We start from the raw sequence: 27,284 nt of genomic DNA, 5'->3' as shown, positions 1-27,284 counted from the left end.
CAAACGATAAGGATTCTTCCAGCCTACTCAGAGTGCACCCTCCAAAGACAGAACAAAAATGCAAGCTACCTGTGCCCAAGAAAAGTTACCTTTTCAAGCACAGATGGTTTCAGAACATACTGGAGAGGGGGCAATTCTGTCTTACCTTCCCTGCACAGTGTCTTTTTATGAGTGTGTTCACCCTTCCCAGCCACTCATGGAAACCTTCATTCAAATCAATGTTTCAATATTGAAAATCCATGAGCACAGATGCTTTTCTTTGAAGATTCGCCGTGTATTGTATGCTTACCCGAAATTCCTATGCTACCTATGAAGGTGACACAGTAAGCACATAACATCACATTTCTCCTTGAAGTGGTTAGCACCAGCTGAAAAGTCCAGCAAGAGACTTAAGATGGAGGCCTTGAGCTCTTCCATTCAGACACATCACACTGCTACACATTTGTCCAAGATTTTGTGATGCTTTTCACCATCAGAAGCAAGTGCTTATCCATCTTAATATTAGCAGAAGTGGAATAAAGGGCTAGCAGTAACAGAGCATTCCACATATCCTAAAAATAAAGTACCTGTTCAAGAGCTTGTCTCCTTTAATCTTTATGAAAATTCTGTGAAAGCTCAACCTGCTTTCAGTTTCAGACTTTGATATTAATAAGATAAATGAAATCTAACCTGAAATATTTCTTGAGCTGTTTTCAAACAGCTACCAGTTATTTTTCCACAGACAACAGCGTATCTGATCAAAAATAAAGGGCTGCAGCAAGGAACAGGTACACTGACAGTGATTCACTACAATTCTCATCAGAACTGAACAAAGATTTCATTCATCAGATTTTATTTTTTCTTTTGCAATTTCCTAGGGTAAATCATGCAATTCTCAATCTTAATGCTTTAATACTGAAAACATTTCATCTGTCTAGTCTCATGATAAACTCAGAGAAGCGGAAGCATTGATTATTTTTAGGCAGAATATTACATATCTATATATAAAAACTGCAACATGATGTGTGACTAGGCACTTTTATAACTAGCAATTTCTGAGACCACTTGCCCAGTGCAAACATCAGACCTTTCTTCAGAATTGCTCTTGCAGAACAGTCAGCTTTAACATACAGCATCAATTCATAAAAACAGTTAGGTGCTACTGAATTTCATGGAATTTAAATACATGTTTTCAGATGTTTTTCAGAGAAAGATGAACATAAGCACACATTTAAGGGCTTTTAAAAAATTTTCAGAAGTTTACAGAACACTAATGTGAAACTTCATATCTGTACATGAAAGAAAACACTTTTAATCAAGAAAATTATGTTCTAAAAATATTACAACAGGATTTTGTTCTTGGAGTAACTCGTTAAAAAGCTACATTCCATTAAAAATTGTACTGAGCGTTGCTGGGATGGAGTTAATTTTCTTCACAGCAGCCCATATGGTTTTAGATTTGAGGCTACAATAACGCTGATAACATACCAGTGTTTTGGCTGTTGCTGAGTAGTTCTTACACAGTGTCAAGGCTCCCCCCTGCCCACACTGAGTAGGCTGGGGGTAGGCAAGAGGTTAGGAGGATACATCTAGAAGAGCTGACCCAAGCTAGCCAGAGGGATATTCCATGCCATGTATCTTCAAGCTCACCAATAAAAACTAGGTGAGAGGCTTTTGTTGCTGTTGTTTACAAGGTGGCTGTTCAGAGACTGGCAGAGCATCAGCCTGCACATGGCAGGTGGTGGTGAATCAACTCCCTTTACTTGTGTTATTTCTGCTCCTTCCCACACCCCCACCCCTTTTCCTTCACATATTAAAACAGTCTATCTCAAACCATAGCTTGTCAAACAACATTTGTCACTTTTGTTCCTTCTGTTTTCTCCCCCATCCCATTGGTGTAGAGTGAGGGAAGTCAGCAAGCTGCTATGTGGGTGCTTGGCTGTTGTACAGGGCAAACCCTCTACAGCAAGTCGTACAGAAAACCCATGCCACGTTTGTGTACTATACTCTTCTCAGACTCTGATGTAAAACTTGCCCCCAGTATTCAGTATCTGCAACATTCTACTATTTCTGTAGATATTTGTATGGCACTGTACATCCAATCACCTGAGCTATATGGAGTTACTAAGTATTATTAAAATTATTTTACTGATGGGTACTGAGGTAGAAAGAAACTATAGGAAAACATTTTCAGTATTGATTAAAGATATCAGCGTTATTTCTAGAATTTACAGATACCTGCCGTCTTCTAATAGTGACCTGAAGGTTTCTCAGAGCTGGAAAACCAGCCTTCTATCAGCCTGAGGGCTATACTGACCCCTCCCTACCCCTACCCCTCCAAGTACATGATCTGGTATACAAATTTGGCCCTCCAGTTACTTAACAGCAACAATTTCCCCATTTTCAGAGCCACAGGCCATTATTCTGATGCAGAAGACTAAACTCTGCTGAGAAATAATCACCTTTTAATTGAAGTCATTGAAAGCCAGCTCTGCTCTTCTGAGAAATTCCTGTGTTGTATAACACTTTTGACGAGGGTGAAGATGCTTCCAAGGTATCCCACTCTCTAGACTGACCGTCTGTTTCTGACAGCTCGAGGTCTGGTTGGGAACTGACCCAGTGATTCACTTAGTTGTAATAGACAGAGCTTACTTTCAGACAAGCAATATTTCACCATGTATTTAGCCACACTCCGGATCAGCAGATGTGTAAGAACTACTTTGGGCACCCATATCTATCTTCTTTCCTTTGAGGAAGTCACACCGCTCACAGCTACTGAGTCTGAAGTGCTAAACGATTAACAGACTGAATCTATTCAGCCACTGCCTATAAACCTTCCATCACCAAACACTTTGGCATTTTGCCATGTAGCAACTGTGCTTAAACATTGAAATCCTTAAGAAAGGTGAAATACCACAGAAATATGGTTATGTGCAATCTAGGATGTGTGCAAATGAGTCCTCTCTTTGCCTGTTACAATAATGTCTTGAGTATTTCATGAGCATTGATACACGATTTATTTATCCTCCAAAAATCCATGCTCAAGTGCAGAAGAATAGTATTGTTACATCATTTCACTGATACAAAAATGAGGTAACACATGATTCATTGAAGACTTCCCAGGAAGCAATTCATAAGGAATGCTATCCAGATATCCTAAGTTGCAAGTAAACAGAAGAACCTTGAAGACATTTGAAAAACAGAAAGATGAAGACATTAGTTCCCTTGTTAGGCTAGGAACAGGCTGCAGCTTATGCTTTTTTTTTTTTTAAAAACATGCTGAACGGACAGACACCAACTACTTTCAAACACAATAGTAAAAGGAATTACTTGATAATTATTATCTCCCTCAAAACAAGTGTCAAAAAATACTGGATTCTTGCCACCTCTAAAGCAATTGCAAAGACCCGATTTCTCAGTATTTTATAAGTTCACCTATTTTTTTTATTATTATTATTGCTATGAAGCTGCCTCTTTCCACCATTCTCTGGACACTACAGTAAGAGATTGTCAACTTAGTGACACATAGAAAGAAGGTAAAGGAAAGAAATGCATCTGGAAAGGTGAAAGATAGACTCCACACATAAAACGGGAACCAAAGCAGCTTCTAAGACGTTCAAATAGGCTGCACTGCCATGGCAAAAGAACTCCCTGAAGTACCTGTCTTCCTGTTCCTACACTGATAAAAGCTCTAAGTAAACAGACTTTACATTTGTTATTTATAACACTAACGTGCACTGTGAAAGTGAGCATACAAAGATACAGAATTAGAGGATAAGTAAGAAGTCAAAGCTACAGAGAACGAATCAAGTATTCTTCCAATTCTTGCTATTCTTTTTTTTCCTTCTGTTGTGATCACAGTGGCACATGGCACCATGATCAATTGTTGCAGGACAGCTCAAGAAACATGACCAACTCAGCTGTAAAGGATAGGCTGAAAGCGTGACTTCAGTTTCTGAGCTTATTTAGTCACATGCCAGTCACAATGACTTGCAAAGACAAATATAAAAGGTATCTTATGACTGTGAATGACTCCAGTTTCTGTTCTTATTTTTCTGTCTTCTCCAATGGACTGTATCTCCTGCAAAGACAGCTGGAAGTTAAGAAGAGAAAGTTGTCAATTTACTTTTGAGTTACTTTGGAGCTCTCTCCTTATAGGAGACTCTTTTGTGAAAAAACATCCCTCATTCCCTTTCCGCTCTGGCCAACACATGGGGGTGCTGACAGATACCCTTAAACAGCTTTTACAGGGCTTATTTTCACTGCCACAGAAGCTTGGGCAATTGCCTAAGACTTGTCATTAGACCCATTCTTGACCGCACATACAATACTCCCAGCTAAAACAAGCCAGTTTTAAAAAAATAACTCATTTTAAACTCAATCTATCCAGCACACTGGGATATACAGAAAGATAAACCTTCAATAATACAAACTGTTCTAGCCATTAACACAAGAGGGCTGTAGGTGCAACAGATATGCTAACTCAGCAGTTACTAATTCAATCTCGTTGAACAGCACCAATGTAATTTCAGTGTGGCCATACTCCAATAAGCAATATTTAGGGATATGGTTTAGTGGGGACTGTTAGTGTTAGGTTGGACTCGATGATCTTGAGGTCTCTTCCAACCTAGAAATTCTGTGATTCTGTGTGATTCTGTGATTATCTCAAGAGCACCAATTCAGTTGAAACAAAAGGAGGTCCAGAGTTACACCAGCATTTTGGCCATGTGACAATGCCTTTGCTGATCTGCATAGAAATTTCAGAGTAATTATCCCCAAAGTTAAGAACATATAACCACAGTTGTGTGTCCACATCCATACACAGATGGACAGAAACTGATTTCCTGATGTCATTGGAAGAGGAAAAATAATGAAAAGAAGTAATAGGTAAGTTTTGATACTGCAGCAAGGAGAAGGCAGTCACAGACTAGCTTACAGTTTAGCCATGTGTGCAAGACATGAATTATTTCTTCCTGATTGCCACTTAAGTGAGTACTGATCCTTGTCTTCTTGGGAATAAGACCTATTCAGCAGTCCCCCAGCTAACCCTAGAATTATTACTTGACATTTCTGAACATCCCAATTGTTAAAACCAGCCTCTCCTAAGCCAGTACAACTTGTTTGTCTTTGCAGGAATATTTTTCCTTCTGTATTACAAAATATTCACTCTAATAGATTAGAAATGTGATTGCTGTCCTCTGTTAGCCAGTTTTTGCTTATTGAAACTGTATCTTTTCCTAAAGAGTCCAATGAAGCTTTGGAGCATGTAAGTGCTTTAAAGTAAAGCCTGCACTTTTAAAAGGAAAGTACAAAGTTCTTAATTGCATCTGGAACATCCAGGTATTCCCTGAAGCAAAGCCTCCCACAACAAAGGCTCTGACAGCTTAGGTCCCAAAGTTCACTGCAAGACTGAAAAACATGGATTTCCACATGGCTTGCTGAGACTCAGTCATGTTCAAAATCAAAGGAATGAATAGAGCAATTTAAAATGTGATACTTGAATGAAGAAATACAAGCACTCACACATGTCACAATGTTAAAGAGCAATCCTTGGTGTGGGAACCCACACAAGAGGTGCAGATTTGAGAGCTCAACAGGAAGGCTGGAAACCTGGTAAGGTAAACATACTCACTTGCATGTCTTTGGGCAGAATACCCATGCTGTGGCCCTACCAGAATTTTGGTCTTTGATGCAAACAAAGACAAGATTTAGCTCTTTATTCCCTTTAAAAGGGATACAAGGAAGGGCTGAGAACAAGGAAGACTGTGAAGTCTTCCCTTTTGTCTAACAGGCACCTAAACTTAGATTGAACAAAACAGTAAGATGCCTAGCAGTTACTGCATTTCTTACACCAAAATATGGGCCCCCTCTCCTTAAAGTGCTGTCTGTAGTCTGCAGGTGGTATTTTTAGGATTTAAGCAGACCAGATTATGCACATTCTTGTTTTGAGACACTCTAGTGATTGTGTTTTCCCCAGCATAATATACTACCTGCTAAACCTCAGTTTTGATCCTTCAGGACAAGTTGAGAGAGTGATTGCTTTTGAACTTGAGGAAAATTAAAATGTTAAAAAAAATAAAACACTCTAAAACAACAACAGAAAAGCTTTACAACTTCAAAAAATGTATTTTTCCCCTGTTCTTTCAACTATTTTTCTTTCAACTATTTTTGTTCTCTTCAACTTCATGAAATATTGATGATCAAATGGACGTGTAATCTTAGAAGCCCATTCTTATGTGGCCTCTGATATGAAATAAGGTCACTGGCATAAAATGATTTAAATTTGAATTGTAATTCTTGTACTTTGAGAGCAAAACACAAGCACAAAATTGAAGTCAGAAGCCTTTGCTTTGTACCACTGTACAGTAAAAAAGACAAAGCAGGTAACCAAGACAACTATAAACCATACAACAAAATTACAAAAAGAATGTTTATTGGATGTTGTAAAGCTGCTTTCCTCCCAAACGTTACCACTTCTTCAAGGTATTGCATCTTACTTGGTCAAACTTGATAGAAAATATATGAATTCATATGGGACAACCCTCCATAATTTGATTACCTTCCTGACTCACCATTTTGTCCTCATGGCATATTGTTAAAGAAAACATTATGCAGGAAATAATGACTCAAGAGAGGAGAAAGGAAATCAAGAGTGAATGTACAACAATTAAAAGGAAATTTATTTGATAATATAAAAGTGAAATACTGTAGCTTACAGTCTGCAAATATTTAAGGTAATTTCCCACCATAATGAAAAGTCACTTCTTGCAATCACAGGTCAAAGTGATTTTGTATTTTCAGACAGAAAAAGACCCTAAAGTAGGGAACTGTGCTGCAACTCTGCATATTTTAACACTTTAAAAACAGCAGCCCATATCCCGTTTTGGCAAATCTATGGCTGATGAAAGCATTGTGTGTGGAAGAGACACCATTAAACACCCTCGCAGAACCTTCAACCACTGTACCTTCCAACGGGACACAAAGAAAAAAGCAGCTATTCAGACATCACATCCCCAAACCTCCCATTAAAGAGAACTCAGTGACAAGTAACAGCACCAAAACTGAACATGAGCAGTGATTCCTATTACATTTTTGTCTATCACAGCTCTCCAGCCTTGGAGAATATACAAATAAACCAAGCACTTAAGATCTCTCCACCTTGAACTCTGATCTTTTTAACAGCTCCCTAATCCTGGTATAAATGTGACACGACACACATGAGCACTAGAACCAGCTGCTAAGATGCAATCTAGATCTCAACAGCTGTCCATAGGGATGTGTGCTGTAATGGGTTTAGAGAGCAGAACCAAACTTTCTAACTCTGGATAGGAGTCTTTATCCTTTGAAATCTTGCTTTACACTTTTAACAAGAAAAACAAGCTCTCTGACCACTTCTCTCTGATGCCTAGTCCTGACCCCAACCTTCACCTGAGGTTTCACAATCCACCTGTCACACAGGAGAGCTTGAACGCTGCACTCTGCTAAATCCACTGCAGTCCTGTGAGCCTTCCAGATCCTAACAGTAAATATAACCTTTGACACCTGCATTCCTGAGGAAATATCCTAAACATAGGCCAAAACAGAGTTTAAAGTATGGCCTAGGGACAAAAATCAGCACTAAAAATAACTGAAAATTACCTGACTGTATCTAACTCACAACCTTGTGGAAGCAAGCAATAAAGTCCTCCAGTCTTATATCAAAACCCCAACTTAAACCATAGCTGGCAGCACCCAACAACACTCTGAATTTAATCAGAAGCCACGAGTCACTGAAGGAACACAGTGTGAGAATCACAGTCTACAGTTGACATGACTGGATGCAGAGGCTATTTAGCATCGGCTGTAACACAAAAACAGCAAGGCTTGGTAGAGAATTTTGGTACTAGATGTTCTTTGGACCTTTTTTGTTTTCAGATTTTGGCCTAAGCTAGTGAGTCAATCACACTTCCCTAGCTGCCAGTGCACAGTTATTTATTAGCACATGGAAAGCAAACTTCAGTGTCTTTTATAATTAGTCAAACCTTACGGCATTAAGCCTCAACCTTATGCCCAACACAGGCTGACTGGGAGCTCTGATGTAGTCAATGTAAGCAGCGCTCTTTGTCTGTCACTACACTCAACTTCAACATAATTGCTAAATTGCTGTTTTGCACCTCAGTACCTAGCCATTTAGTAATGTTCTCCTAAGGCTGAACTCTGCCTGTCTCTGCTGCTTGGCCAGGATGTTTCGTTTTGTTTGCTGCAGCGTTAAGCTTCTGGCAGGGAATCCAGCGTTAAGGACAGCCAGCAGGATTCAGCTTTCTGAGGGCAGTTCAGACAGATGCTTACAATGTGCATTTCTTACTACAACAAAAGAGCATACAATCAGAAGCTTCTTGACTAAAACCATCTTCTATCTGGTATTTGCCAAAGATTATATAGCAAGAAGTCTGCTGACTTTAGGATTGGGAAACAACCATATAAAAGCTTCAGGATTGGACCAACTCACCTCCTATGCCAGATTGCTGTCCAGTGACACATATGGGATAATACCACAGTAGGGCAAAGGACAGTATCCATGTTCAACACCAATCCAGGAGGGAACTACAGTAAATGAAGAACAGCTGCAGTGAGGAAGAAAACCTATAAATGCTGTGTGGTCTTGTCAAAGAGAAAAATTGTTCTTGAAGGCTCTCACAGCAGAGAGCATACTATGCAATCAGACATACAACTGGCACTGCTTCTTCAGTTTCAGCCAGCATGAAATCACATGGTTTAAAAAAATAAAACTATGCTTGCTATAAGTCTTAAAGGACCTGAATATCAATAATTCACTTCTTTTACCTGATATAAACTCTTCCTAGCTCTATGATGGATGAGCTAGAGTATCAAGATAGGCCTCAGACTCTTTACAAACAAGTTTTTTAAAACAAGTCCACAGCTAAAAAGTCTGTAAGTATCTTTACTCCCCTAACAGTCATTATTTTAGTCCATTATTCCTGCTATCTCAATGCCAGCCAGTATTTTCTTCTCAATGCATTATGGGCTTCATCTGTTTGCTACTGACCAAACTGGGGCTGGAATGGACCTGTAACACAGACATACGTGAGCCACATGGCACTAGAAACTCAACACCACGCAGTTAAACACATTGCATCTCACTAGATGGGAAACCTCTCTCAGAAGTTCACTGTCTAAACCACCAGACTCACTGTAAATGCAAAATAGAGTGGACTGAGTTGTGGGCACTGCTAAAGCACTAGCACTCGGACAGATGGCATCAGGCAATGCTTTTCTGCTTCCTACAAGAATTGCTTCCTACCACGTCAATACTTTTGATAGATCCTTTCACAGTTTGTTTACAGATGATGTTTTTTTCCTCCTCAATCTCTGGGTGACCTCAAGTATCTCCAATTATTTTAGCCTTCTCTGTTCTCAGAAACAATATGAGGGATTCTGTAACTCACTCTATGCACGCAGTTACTGACTCTAGCAGACTTATGAAAGCTTTTTACTGCTTATGAAGAAACTCATCCACATGTAAAGTTTCCAGAAAAGCCTCATCTGGGGAATTAATTTTGACAACAGAACAACTACCCAGACACTTATGCTATACTCAGTTCCTAGTATCAATATATATACTTTGTCAAGATTGGCTAACTGGATTTGAGATGAAGATTTTCACTGAAACACATGAGCCCATGAGTCAAAATTATCCTCCTAAGGACAGGATTTCTGAGGCTACATTCAGAAATACTCAAAATGACATGAGATTGTCAGCCAACACTTATGACAGTTCTTCATTATCATTGTTAATAAATGAAATATTCTCTAATGCATTCCAAGCTAAGCTGTGGCCTTTTCCCTACCCTCAGAGGATGCACGTACAGTATATCTACAAGGCAGTATACCAGCTGCTGCTAGCAAGTCAGAGAAGTCTACTTGATGGCACAAACCATTATTTGTTATTCTATATTTTTAGGCAGGATTCTAACTTCTGAACTTAATGAGTTTGTGCAGAATCCAAGAATTAGTCCAATATACTGACAAAAACATATTTTAAGTAGAAAGCTTTTGTGAGTAGCCACGTGGAATATTTGAGGAAAAAAATGATCATTAAAGAAGCTGCAGAGGATTTACAGTTCTGTTTTGTTTGGATCTACACAGTAGACCAGTCCATAAACTGGAACTTTTTAAAAGAAGAACAAAACAAAACACATTTGCTTTGCTTTATTTGAGAATTGTGGGAACGATGGTAACCAAGCAACATCACAAAGCTGGAGAGCCCTGGTTAAGGCAATCACTGATACCCTGATGAACCAGGATATGCCTAAAGGAGCTTTGGGAGCTCCATTTTTATACACTTCAGGGGCCTCTGCAGATCTTAAGACAACTGAGAAAAGAGTCCATACACTCTGTGGACTCTACACATCTCCCACAACTCCGTGTGAAAAATGCCTCTCCTCTTAATTGAATTCTGCTGCCACTTTGAGTCCACTGTGAGTTTTACTTGCCAATTTTGCACACTGAAAGGTCAAGCTGCCAGAAAAGCTTGCTTTTATAGAGGTTAAGCAACTCAAAAATAATGGCTCAGACAGCATAAGTGGTGACAAGTTAAAAATAAGCTCCACAGATTAGAATATTCAGTGCAGACCCCTGTAAATATATGTATATTTGCTTACACAAAATAATGTTATAATTAATTCTAAAAGATAATAAAAACCACAACTAAATTTAAAAAAATCCAGTGTCATTTTCTGGGCAAAAACTATCCTCCCATTCATCTCTACTAAATCAGAACAATTAAGTATTTTACAACTTCTATGATTAATGACAGCTGGAATACCTCATTCTCAATTAAGGCACTATCAACACTGTTTTCAAATTGGCACATCCACCATGTAATCTGTCTTCAACCTTCCAACAGAAGAACAGGAGCTTATGAAGGGAGTAGTACTTCATATTTTGCACACTCAAGTGAAATCATGCCCTCTGTCTCACTTTTTTTTTTCCAGCACTTTATGAAGCTTTTTTTTTTTTTTCCAACTGATCAAAACCAAAGTAAACATTTTATTACTAACAATACCAGTGTGTGTGTTTTGGTATATATAGGTATTTCAAGACAATCATAATCTGACAAAGAAAATAATACATACAAGATGCTTTTAAAAAGTTGGTGAATTGCTTATCTAAATAAACAGTAGGCAGTGAAAATATATCCAAGAATATCTGCTTTTCACAGAATGAGGTACAATTTCAAGAGACAAAAAAGGCACCTACTGAATATAATCAGTGCAAGGTGGATAATACATCAGTGCTGTGAACGGTGAGCTTATGGTGCAATTTAGTAGATAGCATTGCAGAAATTAAATGGCATAGGTACCACAGTGAGATCAGCACCAAAAGCAACATAATATACGTACAGCAGGTGTGCTTAACACATAGAATATGCAGATGCTGTGCCATCTGTAGGGGGTGACCAGAAAGCTCAATCCTGAGGAACAGATTTACAACTTTTCCTGATGCTAACACCAGCTGATACTGGGTTTTACTGTCTGTTACCAACTAAGTAACCAAAATACACCTAAATGACCCAACTAGAGACCGCGCCTAGAAACGTCCCATCCCAGTTACTCTGGGACATAGAGAGAGGGGGGCTTCGAGAAACTTGGTTTACTGCCACCACCCTTGCTGTATTTGTGAGAAATATCACATAAGGAACAGGAAGAGCAGAACCTTTCATCAATACTAAATCACATCACATCTACAGTATTGAGCATCCACTTTTCTAACAACCTAACAGGACACAAAGCACGAAGAAGGAGACAATCACCTGGCAACCCCTACTGACATGATGCCCAGCAGAAGGATGCACACTGCATCACCCCTGGCAGCAAGCACTGCGTCCTGCTCTGAGAGCACCAACTCCACTCAGGAGCCAACTGGATCCCTCCAGTCTGCTCCACCTCACTCCATCCTGTTTTCTGGAAAGGAGGAGGACTGAGAACTCCCAGCCAGATGTCCTCTCAGCTGTTTCACACTGCTCTTTCCTTCCAAGAAAGAGCTGGGCAGAACCACAAAGCACGTGTCCTGGGTTCTATAACATAGAGCACTTGGGATCAGATACACTCCTAACATAGAAGTCCAATCTTTACTTCCCTCCATATAGAATGGGAAAATACCCTCTTTTCTTGCTGCATACAAACTCTAAGAATGGGATCATAATGAAAAAATGTATAACAAAAACAATTTACAAATGTAGCTTTAGATTCTTTTGAAGTCTTAATGGAAAGGAGGAGCAAAATTACTCAGGGGATCTTGGTCAAATTCAGTCATGAGTATAATGAGATCTCATTCCTGTGTGGTATTTCGCATCACAAAGGAAAGCATGCAGAGCTCTCACAGCCCTGAGACACAAGGATCCATGAAACACTTAACTTATGCCATTTCATAGGAATGTCGCACAAATAATAAAATAACCTCTAAAGTTTTGAAGCAAAATGTTCATATTGGCACTTATTGTGTCTTTGATTAAAGCGTTGACCAGGGCTTCAGCTGAAATGCTTATGTCAGTCCTTTACTTATGAAGGATTTTTGCTAATATAAAGCAAAAATACTTTTATCCAAGCTCATTAGCAGAAAAGAAAGCTGTAAGCATTGGTACAAATCTGGAATGTCTCCAGTGAACTCAGATCCACCCTGTGCTAAAGGAAATCATAGCTTGGCTGAGTTTATTGGCATAGCACCCTCTGTATGGATCACTGATTCAGAATTCCAGTCTGTATTTACTTTCCTAGAAACAAACACATATTTACTGCTGAACACTACCTCAGCAACTGGCTTATAACTTGGCACATCTGCTCTAAGTGTCTTTGGTATATCAACTGTGAAGTTTGTTACAGCAATATCCACAAGACATAGTCTGCATACTTCGTTGTACACTGAATAAAAAGAAATGACATGCTATTTTTAATGACAAAGTTGTTTGGAAAACACTTATAAGCATGCAACGTGGCCAAGCATCTAACCCAACCCAATCTCTAACCCAACCTGTGCTTTAAGAAGTATTACATTTACACCAGTTTCAGATTTCGAAACTCATAGTACACCGACATACGAAGTATATTGATACTACATGTTTTTCCATTTTAAGTCCTAAAATTGTTGCTTATTTATGTAGAGGAGGGGAGGAACACAATAAAAACAAATAGTACAACCTACCTTTCTTGTTTCTACAGTCTCTTAACTTTCATAGACGGAGCTGCACGGATATTCTCTGCTCACATCACTGATGAAATGAACTCAACATAATCCTTTTAAGCACAGTTCTCAGTATGAGTAACTGAGGCTTTCATATGTCAGTAAATCTCTTCACATTTCAAGCAGATTTCAGATACATTGACCTCAATGGGCCAATATGCTAAAAAACAAAATTTACCTTAGCCACATTAATGTTCTTCACCTTCAGTTCTGAAGTATGCTTTTGTTCTCCAAGTGAGTTACCAGAGCCAATGAATTTGACGAGCCATACAGGCAACTCCTGGTGTATGTTCAGGACTACAGCACACTGTAAAAGTAGAATTAACCGAGGTACAAAACAAGAGTGAAACGTCTACATCTTTTCACATCCTGTATATAATCAAATGCTTCATTTAACACAAAACATACTAACAGCAAACTGTTAGTATTCAATGACCGAAAGTCCATTGCTGCCACTCTTCGTTGTTATCTTCTGCAGTATCTGATTAGGGTTCCTAAAGGCCTGTGAGACCCTCTGGATGAGAAATGGTGTTTTAGGTACATGCTACTCTGCAGGCAGAATATTAAGAGCAGTGAATCAATGTGCTACCAGGTGACTTGCAGTAGAAGAGTACAGGCACAATGGCTGCTGCACAATCCAAACCACTTGTTGCAGTGGGAGGAAACCATCAGGAGCTGCTGAGTCAACAGCATTTGATAGCCATGGAAAGCTGTTGCATGTCTAGCCCTAATCCATCTCACAGTGAAGCCGTAAGACTTGCAGAAAGACACTGTCACCCTCAGCTTGTGAACTCCTCCCTGTATTTCCCCTTGCATCGTGTCTCCACAATGTGGAGGAGTCTCCTGGCTCTACATCCCTGCTCACATGGCCAGGAAGACCTGCCATGTCAACATGTATGATGCTTTATATTGGCCACAGGTGTTAATACAGTGCCAGTTTGGATAGAGAAAAAAGTGAGGTGCCCTCATCAAGCTTTTAATCAAAACAAGATCTCTCATTATACTGATGAGATGTTCAGAAAAGTATGCATCAGGATATCTGGTCTTGAGTCTCAGTTCTTACCTTTACTATTTACAAGATTCAGATCATTTTATCCAGGGAAACAATAACCCTGGCTTTCACACAACCCTGATTTGTATTGCTCCTGGAAGTTTATGATTGGCCTTAGGGTTAGAAGCCATTTGTGGTGGGGCATTTTCAGAAAAGCTTTTTCTTTCTGTGTGTTCAGGTACAATAAATTGTTTGCTGAAACTATAACAGTAGGACTCATTCAACATTTTCTGAACAGTGCTATGAATTTGTTGCAAGTTTCCAATTAAAACAGATTTTGAGTTAAAATACAGCGATGCAAATATTTTTCATTAGTTAAAATATACACCTGCTGTCACTGGCAAGTGCTCAACATTAAACATACACTTAAAGCTATGGAATTGACAAAGGAGTGAAACAATCTCTACCCGATCTGCAAATAGCTGAAATCCACATACAAAGTACAGAGGGGACAGGTGAGAAAGTAACAACAAAAATACCTATAACTGAGCGACAGGCTGATCAGAGACTGATCAGAAACTCAGAAACTGGGCAAGAGTGCTCCGTTCTTCACAGATCCAGAACCTCAAAATAAAGTGATGCTATTTTTCATGACACTAAGGACTTAGAAACTCATGTCAGAAATTCATCTCTAGGGGGCAAGTAAACTCTTTCTGCAGATACTGAGTTATGATTAATTGCATTAGGTGCATTTTGGATATCTGACATGCAATACTTAAAAACAGTAAAGGAAATGCAGGTTGGCAAGGAAGGAACAAAAGGTAATGCAATGCATCAAGAGCAGAGATGGGAGAAAAAGAGATGGATTACTAGACTAGTGCCTGAGACATCAGAGTACATTGGTTCTGGGATAAGAGGTCCTTAGTACAACCTTGGACAGACCAGGCTTAAATGCCAAAACTGTATGATTTAGGTAACCACTGAAACAAGCATTTTTATTTTTATTCAGTTTTGCAAATAATTTTATAAACAATCCTCTACCCCATTCCCATCCACACTTTAACATGAGGACAGCAACAATTCAGCTTTATGTATGTATAAGAAAAACTGAACCACTGAATTTCACCTTGTAGCTCACTTTGCACTAGAATTTGATCACTTTTAGAGTGTTTATAGTGCAAGATTTCCATTTGATTTGTGCATGTGCTGAATATAACATATTACAGCCGTTTCCATCTTGTGGTTGCCACTGTTGCTGCAGGACAATATCCCTCCGCTAAATATAATGGCAGAGATGGTTGCATGGGACTATGGAGCCTGTTGGCAACACAATTTCCAGGAATGAGTTTAAAAGGTAGAAAAAAGGAAAACCTTTTTTTTGTTGTTTTAAAGTCCTGCACTCTAAGAGTTGAAACTTTATAATTAAAGTAACTAAAGTGTATATTTTCTTTAAAATAAAGAAGGGAAAAGAAATATGATTTTCTTCTACTTTTTTTTTTTGAATGCACTACAAACATTTTGTATGGAAAAGGCATTTTATGTGGGATGTAGGTGGGAGGGAAGCAATTATTTTAATCTCATATCTAAAAATGGTAGCAACAGGACTGCCATTCATCATTGCATTAGGCCATATTAATTTGTCACCAATTCCCTATTATCAATGTCAGAACTTCCAGCTTAAGGAAGAAAAGGAAAAACTCAGAGTGCAGTCTTCTGCCACAACTGACCTGTCCCTCCCCAACGCAAAAACAAATGTAATGCAAATGCAAAGAAGAAATATGAACTATAATATAGCACTGTACATAACATTAGCCCTCAAAGAAACAAATGTGAAACCTTTGATGGGTTTTCCTTCACCACTGATGCCTTATGGTTAAGTAACAGAAGTTTAAGAAAAACCTTCAAGCTTAAGGTATTCCTAAATATATCTATAATATATAAAAAAAGTCAAAATACTTAAAAGCCTCAAGACAAAACATTCTGATAGGATGTAAAGTCCAACCAATTATCAGAAATACCATTAACTAGTCTTTACATACCTGACATTTAAGAAGAGATTTCTGGATATACAGCCTTTCCTGAGTATACTACTTTGACCTCAATTTTACTACTATATCATCATGGGAGGATAAAGGCCATGAATTCAAAAAAAAAAAAAAAAAAAAAAGAACAAAAAGATTCTAAATGATAATTCAGAAACTGACCGAGGCAGAGCCCTGGAGGGAGCCCAGATGAAAGGCAATGTAGCCATGGCTGGACAAGATCCTTGTGCTAGGTTGCTTAACAAGCATTACTTAAACCAATAAAAGAGAGCTGCTTGGTCTTTTTTCCCCCCTTCTTCTTGTTTCACCTAAGCGACAAACTCAAACTGGCAAATCAATACCTGCACAAGTGGAAATTGAATCACACAGCTTTAACATCACAGAAAAAAATTAAGAAACTAAACATTTTCAGCAACACACCCAAGTTTGCAGAGATCTAGGTGTTCCTTTGGCACTACCACTTATATACAGGTATTGCATATGAAACAGAGTTGCACAGACATTTTTGTAACAGCTTTGAAAGATGCTTTATACATGTACAAGTGGTTCTTCTCTGGTGGCTTGTCATTTTGGTAGTACAATCATTGGATGCTCAATGCACTTAAGCTGCTTATGTTTCTCACAGAGGAATGCTCACATCTGTCACTAATTGCATGAATGTTATCACATCTGTCACTAATTGCATGAATGTTATCATATGGCTGCTACCATGTACTTGTTAGGACCCTACGAGCAGTTCTTGGCTTCTCCTTTCAAGGAATTATGAGAATATTTTCTCATATTCTATTATTTCTAATTTTTTTTTTTTTTTTTTTTTTTTTTTTTTTTTTTTTTACAAATTATCAGCCTGAATTCATTATATAATATTAGCCACTTTGAGTCAAAATTGCCAACTTCTGAGTTACTCTTACTTTGTTTTAAAAACAACAACAAAAATCCTGGATTTTCATCAAAAGCAGCCAGACTCCCGGATGGCTCCAAATTTCAGCGTACGCTCCAAGTATGGAAACGGCATTCCAAACAATCTTTGGAAACAGCTAGGAAAGGCAAGGGCTGGGTCCCATTTCTTTCTGTTGATCCTGATGCAGGATCAAGCTGTGTGATGATAATCTGCTTGACCCTTTTAATGAAGAAACTACACAAAATTTGAAACTGATATAAAAAAAAACATGTACTGTCAGATTGGAGTAAATCCCACCATCTTTGTTTCATTCTTGATGTACAACAGTACAGATAATACACACGCTTCCTTAGACTTCCTTTTATCAGGTGTACTAAAAATCTTACCTAGCAGATTCCAGAGAGGGCTGAAAATGAGCAGGTGATACATTTCTACCTTGTTCCTATCATGACTGCTCAACAAACATTTCCTTTGACTACACAGTTTATTTGTATACATGTGTTTTTTGTATGTGTGTGTGGTTTTGCATGTTTTTTTTTTTAAAAAAAGAAAACTTTCACCCCTGACCAAGTACCTTTCTACATCTGCATTAACATGGTCACTTAATAACTGATGTAGTCCATCTGCTGTTCAAGACCCCATGCAACTCTGTGTTTTCCATTTCAATTAACAGCAAATTCTTTCCCAAAGCTTTTTTCCATGTCAGTACTACAATCTGAAATTGTCTGAAAAATGCAGTGAAAACCCATGAAGACCATGGCAGAAGTCCTTAAACTTGTAAAAAGAAAAAGCTTTTTAGGAGTCTGGTACCAGGTTTGTTTTAAAAAAATAAAAATAAAACAGCACCCTCATCAACAGTCATTCCAAAGCACATTGGCTGCCAGCTCCAGTGGTTTTCCCATGCTTGCCATAAGGCCTGCAGGAGAAATGCAGCTCTGCACAAACCTTCCTCCCATACACGTGTGATGAAGATGCTTTACCACACTCCTATCTTACAGTCCAAGATTTCAAAATGAGTTGTCTTCACACAGGTCTTTTGTTATCACAGAACATGGTACTTGCTATGATGCTGTTCAGCCATTTCCCTCTATTAAATCACTACTGAAGAAACCCTTGGGCAGCTCACTGACCATGCAGAGCCTGATAGGCAGAGATCACCCTAGAACAAGCACTATATCATGATATAAGATGCCCATTTTTTGTCATAAGTACCAGTAATCTTGAAACTTTTTTTTTTTTTTTAGTTTACAGAATCTTTAATACAGGCCCAGCTGCTATCTAAAAAGAAGATACTATTTTCAAGAGAGAACAACTAAAATATTTAAGTGGTATCTTAAGCGTGCTATCAATTTAACTAAGAATTGCATTTACTTTGCCTTATTCCTTTAATATGATGCAACAATAGTAACAACTAACCTTTTACAGTTTAATATTCTTGCAACTACAAGATGATTCCTCTTCCATTTAATACGTCCCTTGCAATAGCATAATTAATCTAGTTTTCTCTTTGGCAATTCATTAAAATGCATTGGAAGGTAACACCATTCACCCGCAGTCTGATTTTTGGAGGACCTGATTAAACACAATTCAAATTAAAACTTTGTGCTCATCATCTCTGAAAATCCAGCACCAGGACGGCAATTAGAAACTTCCCACCTTTGCTACTGGATTATGTGCAGAGTAAGTAAAAATAATCAGGGTCAGATAACAGTGTAACTTCAGAGAAGGAAATCATGTTAAAATGCCACCACAGGAATCTTAGCTCATCCCATTAGCAAAGAGAAAGGCAACCCATCATTCTTTGTCAGCTGATGGCAGCGTAATGGATGAATTTACATACATGACCATCTGTTGCCATGTTAGGCAACAGCAAAGTGACTTTCCAGAATGCCAAACTGTCTGCCCTGTTCAGCATTTCCTTGTTTTTTGTAGGCTTCTTCATTACAAAATAAAATATTATTCTTCACAGTGTAGAGCACCTTTCATTGCAACACACCCCGTGGACTGCAAACACACTCACAGAGCTGACAGAAGTTTCAGGACCGAGCACTGCGTAAGCACTGGAGCACTTGAGTGAGAGGCAGCATGCTGCTGCAGCCTCTCGTGCACAGCTGCCTCTCGTGCAGTACTCCTGAGGAAGGACATAGTGCTCAACTCCCCCTCACATCACAAGGGCTGCAGAACTGCTAACATATGTGGAGCACTGACAGAGCCTTAGTGTGAAATGTTTCCCCAGGAACTAACCTGCAGAGGACCTGAATTTCACTTATTTCAGACAGAAGGGCTTCAGCTTCTCATGACAGGAAAGAACTGAGAGGTTACATGCCGTGCTGTGCTGCAGACCCATTACATCATTGACGCTTCAAGGGTTAGAAGCATCTCATACTAAAAAGTAACTGCATAACAAAAACAATAGCAAAATTTAATAAAAAGCTAAAAAGATCGTAAGACAAGATACAAAATTTACACCAATATCAAAAAAGTGCAACTCCACTGGTGTCAATTTCCTGACTGAAGCATGTGCCAGACAAGTTATGACACTATCCACAGTCCCCTTTCACACAAAGACAAACATTAGCAAGTCAGAGATCATCTACTGTAAAGCTGCTTGTCTGTTTAGCCTGTTTAAGCTGTTTTAAAGACACGTGTGCAGTTTTAGCAAGAGAACAAGTGAAAAACTTTTTGTTGAGCAACAAGAAAGCAGTGGTAGTGGGGCAAACTTGCCTCGTGGATTTCAGTGAGCATAAGCCCCACGAGAATTGGGCTCACTATCAGACATATAAATCGGTGCAAGACTATCATTTCCATTAGATCCTTAACCACGTGGCCCCACCTGAGGAAGATCCTTATCTGTCACTCACTCCCATTACAGCCAGACAAACCCTGATCTTGTACTACCATTACACAGAAAAGATCTTCCCTGTAATCCCTCCCCCCCCCCTTTCCTCTCACCTCACAAGCTTTCATTTCCACTGGGGTAACTAAACCTGGTGTCCTCTGACTGCCAATGCTCCTTCTAGCCCCCGGGATCTTCCACTCTCACCAGGGCTCTTTCCAACCACCATCTTCTGCTCTCTTCACACAAAGACACCCAGGCACTCTTCTTACACAGCAGCTGCTCTAGTTCACATGCACTTCCCTCACTTTGCAGACTTCTTCAGGGCACCACTGACAGATCCATCTCTTGTCCTACACATTCTACAGCTCCATGCATGCAATACTCCACCTGATCTTCCAACTCCTTTCTGTGTTCTTGTCCTGATCTTTCAACCTGTCTGCCTCTATTGGCCAGATGTATCATCCATTCCTTTCTGGTTTCCACCATGTTTGTTACCAATGTAATTTCGCATTGTCAAAGAAGAAAACCCTCAAGTTCTTCAGGGATTTTCATGAGAAATATGTTTCCCTCTTCCAATGCAGTAGCAAAGCAGTTGCAGCACATGGGAACCCTCAGGAGTTGTGGAAGCCTCTCCACCCAAGCTCTGTGCAAGCACTCTTCCTCCATGCTATTGCACTCTTCGTCAGCTCCAGAGCAAGGAACACAAGCTGTCATCCTAACACAAAAGCACAAACTCATGCCAATAGCTTAACAGACCAGCCAGCTCAAAACAATTTGCAGCCAGCACTAAGTTATTATTGGAAAACACAACTGCAAAAAAAGGCAACACTTTTTTTCAGACTGAGTCTGAAAGATCACTAAATCAAATTCTGTATAGGCTAGTACTACTGCATAAGATAGTTATTCCCTCATCAATACAGTAAGGAGGAGTCTCACAGTGATGACATTTTGTGACTTGTAAGTTTTTCCATGGCTAGCATAAACCGTGGTCTCTGAACACATCTAGTGTGCATTTAGACTACTACCATACCAAGACTGCACGTGTAGGGTTTTTCATGCCTTTAGTTATACTCACACAGGACACTCATTTAAACATTGAAAGTGGACGCCACACATTGGACATGTGTGTAAGCCAGTACATACTGAAAGCTTTTCTTATTTACACATTATGAAGTAATTCAGTCTGAAATGACCATTTCAGTACATGCTTGAGCTTAGAGTCATCTGAAGCCCAAACACTTTCTTGGCAGTTTTATCTAAATTCATAAGGAAGTCTCAAGTTCTGATCTACCACCCCATTAGCTGCCAGCACACATCAGCCTTCAGCAGCAATAAAAAGCTGTGGGTTTCTCTGCACCGTGGAGAGTACTCAGGCAGACATCCTGGTGTTGAAGCTTCAGGGCAAGCTGTGCACATGCTTCTAACACACATCAACCAAGATCCAGAAGAGCTACCATCCTTGAGATAAATCTAACACAAACACTATCTTTTGGTGCTGTTCCAGATAAGACTCAGAACACCTTGCACAGGTTTTGAACAAGGATAAGACAACAACTACCAGGCTAACTGCCCCGAATGGGTGCGTGTGTTTATTTTGAAGTGCTGCCAGGCAGGTTAACCTCATCAGCACTAAAGGATAACAACTCAGTGAGACTGTACTTCTGATACAACAGTCATAACAGAGCTTCTTTAGTGCTAACTCAAAACATACCCACAACTTTCCAGGATAATCACATTTCCAAGAAATCATACTTACTGTCCACTTGGCCACACGCAGCACAAGCAAATGACATTGGTCCACACCACTGAGGACACAGAACAGCATCAACCATCTCAAAAGAACACAGTTCATGGAAACATCGTGTTTAATTTACCTAACATTGGGGGGGGGGGGGGGAAGAAAAGGAACAGATCTTTCACCAACAAACATTAAACTAAAAAACATACCAGTTGACACGCAACTGCAAGCAGCAGCAGCATGTTGGTATTCACAAACGCGTGAAGCTTCTTTGAACTCTTACCTTTTCAATACTTGAAAGATTAGATTTACCAGTAATTTAAGCACTGGATACAGTACACAACCATACTTTTTTTTTTTTTTTCCAGTCAGCAAACCACTAGAGACTACTGAAAGGCCCATTATGAAGACCAATCACTATCCTTTTCTTGAATGACCACATGAAAATCAGTGACTATTCCACAATGGATTGAAAGGGCCTTTTGTCTGAAGGAAAAGGACAAGGAGTCACAAAGTATTGCAGATTCATTTGTAACTCATGCTTTTGAAGAAACTGTATAGCTTCAGTTAAAAGCAAACCAAGAAAAGAACTGGCTTTGAAAAACATTATGCCACAATCCTTTCCTACTATGTATACGCCAAGCATATTTTTTGGATTGCCTCTTTCATATTACTAAAAGATGGACAGGCATTCTATATTAGTTGTTTTAGAAGACAAATTGTAAATGCATGCAGAGTTTTGACTTTATTCCAAATCCCTAATTAGGGTCTGCAGCACTATTTGCCTTGTCTAAACACAAAATCCCTGGAAACTTTTTTCAGTAAGAGATCTAGTATAAGTGTAATTGCACTGGGATAATAGCTGAAAGCATTGTGACTGTTGCTTAATAATCACTTAGTAATCGAGCAAATTTGCTATTACGTATGAAGTATACAGTGGCTTCTTCACAAAAAAAATACATATATATATAATCCAGAAACCAGCATTTGACTCTTAACTAATTTTTAAGTTTGTTTCTGAAGTCTATCACAAAAAAGGTCAATAATGTCTGCTGACTTCTGAAAAGGAGGAAAATGTTTCACTTCTCTCCAGCCCCACTCACACTTTCAGTTATGAGGTTTTACATGCAAATGCACGCACACCCAAAATGGGATTTGCACACAGGAATTCATTATGGAGTTTCTAAATAAGCTTCACACAGACAAACTTTCAGCAGGAAAGACAGTGGAGGCTAATAAGCAAAACCCGATTTCTTCTAATCCATATCCAGAACTAGGGAAATTACTGCACTTTCCATTAAGAAACAAAAGTCACAACTGTCAGACTTGCTCTATTCACCCATCTGTTCCACCCACATACTGTGAAACTAAACAGTCAAAAATGTCAGTTTTCACTCTCCAGCATCCTAGAGTTCATATTCCTCGTGCTTCTACAACCCTTTCTGAAATGAAGCAATATATTTTGTGCACACTACTGGCCAAGACACCAGCTATGAACTGGATTTAGCTCTTCTGACCATCCTATCAAATCACATCAGGCAAGGAGTTGGGCTTTGGTGTATTACAAGATGGCATTACCTGAGCTCAAGGTGCTCAGAAACAAACAGGGCAAAGAGGCATGAACTCTGCAGCCCCCTGCTAATCATTGAGGTTCAGGGACAAATTATTTGATATAGTAATGCTACACAATGATGCTTACAAGTAACTCTTAACAGAGGGAAGGTGATGGACTAAGTTGCCAAAAATCTAGACTAAAATAGACACTTTGCTATCAAAGTTAACTATTTTGCAACTCTTCATTTTTGTACATGAAGAAGAAAACTTGAACAGAAAACTCATGAACAATCTGGGGAAAGAAGAAAGGGCAGAAGGAAGGAGATAGAAACACAAGGATAGGGAAAGCGCACAAAACTAATAAGGACATGGGAGACAATAGTAACAGCAATAGGTATGAGGTCGTATTCCCCCAGAGCAGCACAGACAATAAAATCCTTCATATTAACAACAAGTAAATTACAATTTACAATCACCTACAAGTTGTTTCTCTTCCCTTGATCTTTGTGCAAAGCCTCACTGCCTGAATCTTCTACTCCAAACCGTTATGTAGCTTTGCTTTCAAAATCCTCCAGTGCACAGTGAAAAGTAGAGTTTGACCTTTCCTTTGGATACGTATTGTTCCAAGGAAGTGCTTGAGGATTTTTTTTTATTTTTGTTTGTATTCTGCATGACTAACATTACTTAACAGTGTGCAAAGACCTTTAAGACTTGAGCCCTGAAAACATACTGGAAAATACAGTCCCTAGAATGACAACTGAGGCAACACATGGGTGAAACAGAACACAAATATAATGATGTAGGGGAATTACCACCAAACACAGGTTAGCTGTAACTACTGACAGGCATGGCTTTGGTACTTCCACCACTGCTAGGAGAGAACACAAAACATAAACACTTCTCAGGCCACTGTAATCTTGTGCTTTCTCTTAAAAGTAGACCCAAACCATAGGTTTCGGTTCTGGACAACTATGCCCTTAAAATTTCAGAAATGGTGAGAAGGTATCCTGACATAGTCCCGTTTCCCTTTCTTTGAGAAAGCATAGGTAAGAAAAAAGTGATCTAGATTCAGACCCCAAGCTTCCTCAACATAGAAAGTACTTGGATATGCTTGTGTTCAACTTTTAGGCTTATTACTAAATGCTAAACAAAACAGACTCAAGTACATGTTCCTTCTCAGGGTCTATTAAGTTCAGAAGCAACCGCTTGGATAAGGACTGTGGAAGCAGACCCTTCAGTGAAGGGCAGTCCCGTAAACACTTTGAAGGACATTTAATTTCCTTCATCTTAATCATAACACTTTTCTTATACAGTACAATTCTCAGAGTTGTGACCTCACCTTGTTTCATGCTTATACAGCACCTGACACAGAACAATCCTTATCTTGATTGGTGTGTCATTACATTTAACAGATCCTGCTGTTCTCCTACACGGCCAAATTTTTTCAACTCCCTTAATGTAATTAGCAGAACACTCAAAACCCAGCAGCAGCATTCAGCTTCAGCAGGCTCTGATGGAGCCTCATAAAACTCAGCCCATTCTAACCTGGAAACCATTCCATGTTTACACAGTTTAACTGCATCCACAGAAACAATTGTGGCAGGACACAATGTCCTGCTCACAGCAGCTTAAAGACTCTAACTAGAGGCATTCAACAGGTTACCTCCCAGAAGGGCTTCTTGCATGGCTAGTGCAAGTATGTTCCTGGTTAGCCCTGGCATTTTAGATGCAACACTCCTTTCTGCTTTCAACGTAACAAAGTCTTTAGCTGGCCTTCCTTGAAAAATCACGTTTTGGATGGCATTTTATGTTTGCATCAGGAACCCAAACAAACAGGAGAAAGATGCTTCATAATGTACACTGGTAATTCAAATAAAGAAGTTCACAGAAAGGAATTCCCACAGAAGACTATTAGTTGTCTTGAAGCACGTAAAGCGTTTGTACGTGTTCAAGCTGGAATCAACCAAACCAATGCAGGAGAATGTGACCTGGAATGAAAATGATGGAGTTTCTGAGGTACCTCTTAGCTCTCCTAAAGAAAACAAATCTAGTAGTAAAAGTGATTCAGACTACACGATGACAAGGCTGAGAAGGAAACTTACACTACTCATTTATAGCTCAGCAAAGGAAGCACTGCATAATGATAGAAAATAAAAAGACACTGCCAGCTCTCTCTTACCAACAAATTCCATGCCTAATGATTAAGGTTTGCATTCACTATAAGAAAAACAACAATTTTATATATATACATATATATATATATATATATATATATATATATTAAAAAAAAAAAAAAGCCCTATCACCTCAGCGGTCTTTTACTGCGGCGCAGACAAATTAAATCCTTAAACGGGTGCAGGAACAGGAGCTGGGGCACGGCAGCCTTCGTCCCTACCTTGCAGCACAGGAGGTCGGGGCTCGCAGCGGCGCCCGCAGCCCGCACAGCACCGTGAGGCAACGCTTCAGGAGCAAACGCGGCGCTGTCTCAGCGCGTTTGGCTGCGAAGCCAGGCGGGGATGAAGGGCTGCGCCGGCACAGCGCCAGCTCCCAGCCCGTTAATCATTTATGCCCAACGCTGTTACTGAACAGCCTGGAGCAGCGCAGCCCAGCAGACGGCGGACAAGGGCGACCGACCGCGGGGCGGCTCCCCGGGCACCCTGGCCCAGGGCTTAGGAGCCGAGGGATCGGGGCCGCGCTCCCCGTGCCGCCGGAGGGGCAGGCCCGCCCGCCTCAGGGGCGCGAAGCGTTCGAGAAGCGCCCGGCCTCCCCCGCCGCCACAGCGAACTCGCCGCAGGGCTCCTCACCCTCCCTGGCGTTCCGGGCAGGTGCCGAGCGGACGGGAGGGGAGGGAGGGGAAAGGAAGGGAAGGCAGGGCAGGGCAGGGCAGGGCAGGGCAGGGCGGCGCCTTACCTCAGAGCCGCCGGGCCGCAGCGACGCCGTGCCGCCGCGGCAGAGGACGGGAGGGCGGCAGCGGGGCGCGGCGGTGGCGGGGCCGGCAGCCCGCCGGGGAACGCCCCTCGCCCCGCCCCGGGCCCGCCCCGCCAACGGCCGCAACGGCCGCCCTCCGGCCCAGCTCCCCTGTGGCGGGCCGTGTGGGGAGGTGCGGCCGTGGAGCCCCTCGCCCAGCACGGCGAAGCGAGCGGCACCAAACGCTGCCAGCCCCTGAAGCGCCCCGGAGATAAAAATTAAAAAATACCTCCTTTTTTTTTTTTTTTTTTTTTCAGGAATCGGTGTTTTAAAATACTGCCTAAAAGCACAAGTTCATAGTCTGGGTTAACCCAGTGGTAAAGGAGCAATAAATAACTATTCCCTTAAACACGAGAACATGCAGATACAGCTGCATGCTTGGAACTAAAGAAAACTACAGCAAATTTTCCATAAACAACTGTAATCTGGCTTTACTGTCAGTATTGGTGTCTCACACCATCACCGGTGGTATCCTTGACCTAAACACATACCATTTCTCATCTTTGCTAGCAATGTGAGCCCCAAGTGCTGGAAAATCATAGCGCTTCCTCTAAAAACCTTTACCTGCCTCTTTTCCTGTGAACGGAGAGGAGGCTCCCTTGGCTCTAACACACCTCTACTTTATCTTTCCACCCTCTGCAAGAAAATTAACTGCTTACACTGCCAAGCCCAGCTTGGAGGCAGCACTGGGTCCTCACTGTTTTCAGCCAAAGGTTCCCAGACCTCAGCATGGAAAATAACGCAAAGTGGGATTTGTCAAAAGCAAGGGCCCAACCCATCCTCCAAGCCAGGCGGTGTGCCTCCTCACAGCAGGTTGGTGGGCTGGCAGGGGACCAGCTTGGAATTACAGCACACAGTTCTTGGTGGTGGTGGTGTCCCAGGGAAGCTCCCTTGACACCTTCTACTCTGCTTGGGTGCAGTTGCTTCATGCAGAGGATGGGTTTGCCCACCTCCTTCAGAGAGCTGGGCACAAATTAAATGCTCAGTGATATACAGTGTGGCCACAAGTTCAGAATTTACATTTCTTTTGGAAT

At 40.4% G+C, this 27,284-nt stretch overlaps 1 protein-coding gene across 5 annotated transcripts in view; it reads right to left on the bottom strand.

Annotated features, from left to right (window-relative positions):
- Positions 1-26,340, bottom strand: part of SPATS2L (spermatogenesis associated serine rich 2 like) — a 79,887-nt gene extending 53,547 nt beyond the window's left edge. For 2 of the 5 annotated variants that reach the window (XM_027462272.3, XM_072041364.1), the window contains exon 1: positions 25,679-26,099. The gene's annotated coding sequence lies outside the window, so the exon portion shown is untranslated. Of the gene's footprint in view, positions 1-25,678; positions 26,100-26,193 lie in introns of those variants that run through there. The other 3 variants (XM_027462275.3, XM_027462273.3, XM_072041361.1) reach the window with 3 other exon arrangements.
- Positions 26,341-27,284: the final 944 nt, after the last annotated feature.

The sequence above is a fragment of the Anas platyrhynchos genome, chromosome 7, assembly GCF_047663525.1.
Source record: "Anas platyrhynchos isolate ZD024472 breed Pekin duck chromosome 7, IASCAAS_PekinDuck_T2T, whole genome shotgun sequence".
Taxonomy (NCBI): Eukaryota; Metazoa; Chordata; class Aves; order Anseriformes; family Anatidae; genus Anas; species Anas platyrhynchos.
The sequence above is the reverse complement of the archived record's forward strand: the minus strand, read 5'-3'. Positions and strand labels throughout refer to the sequence as shown.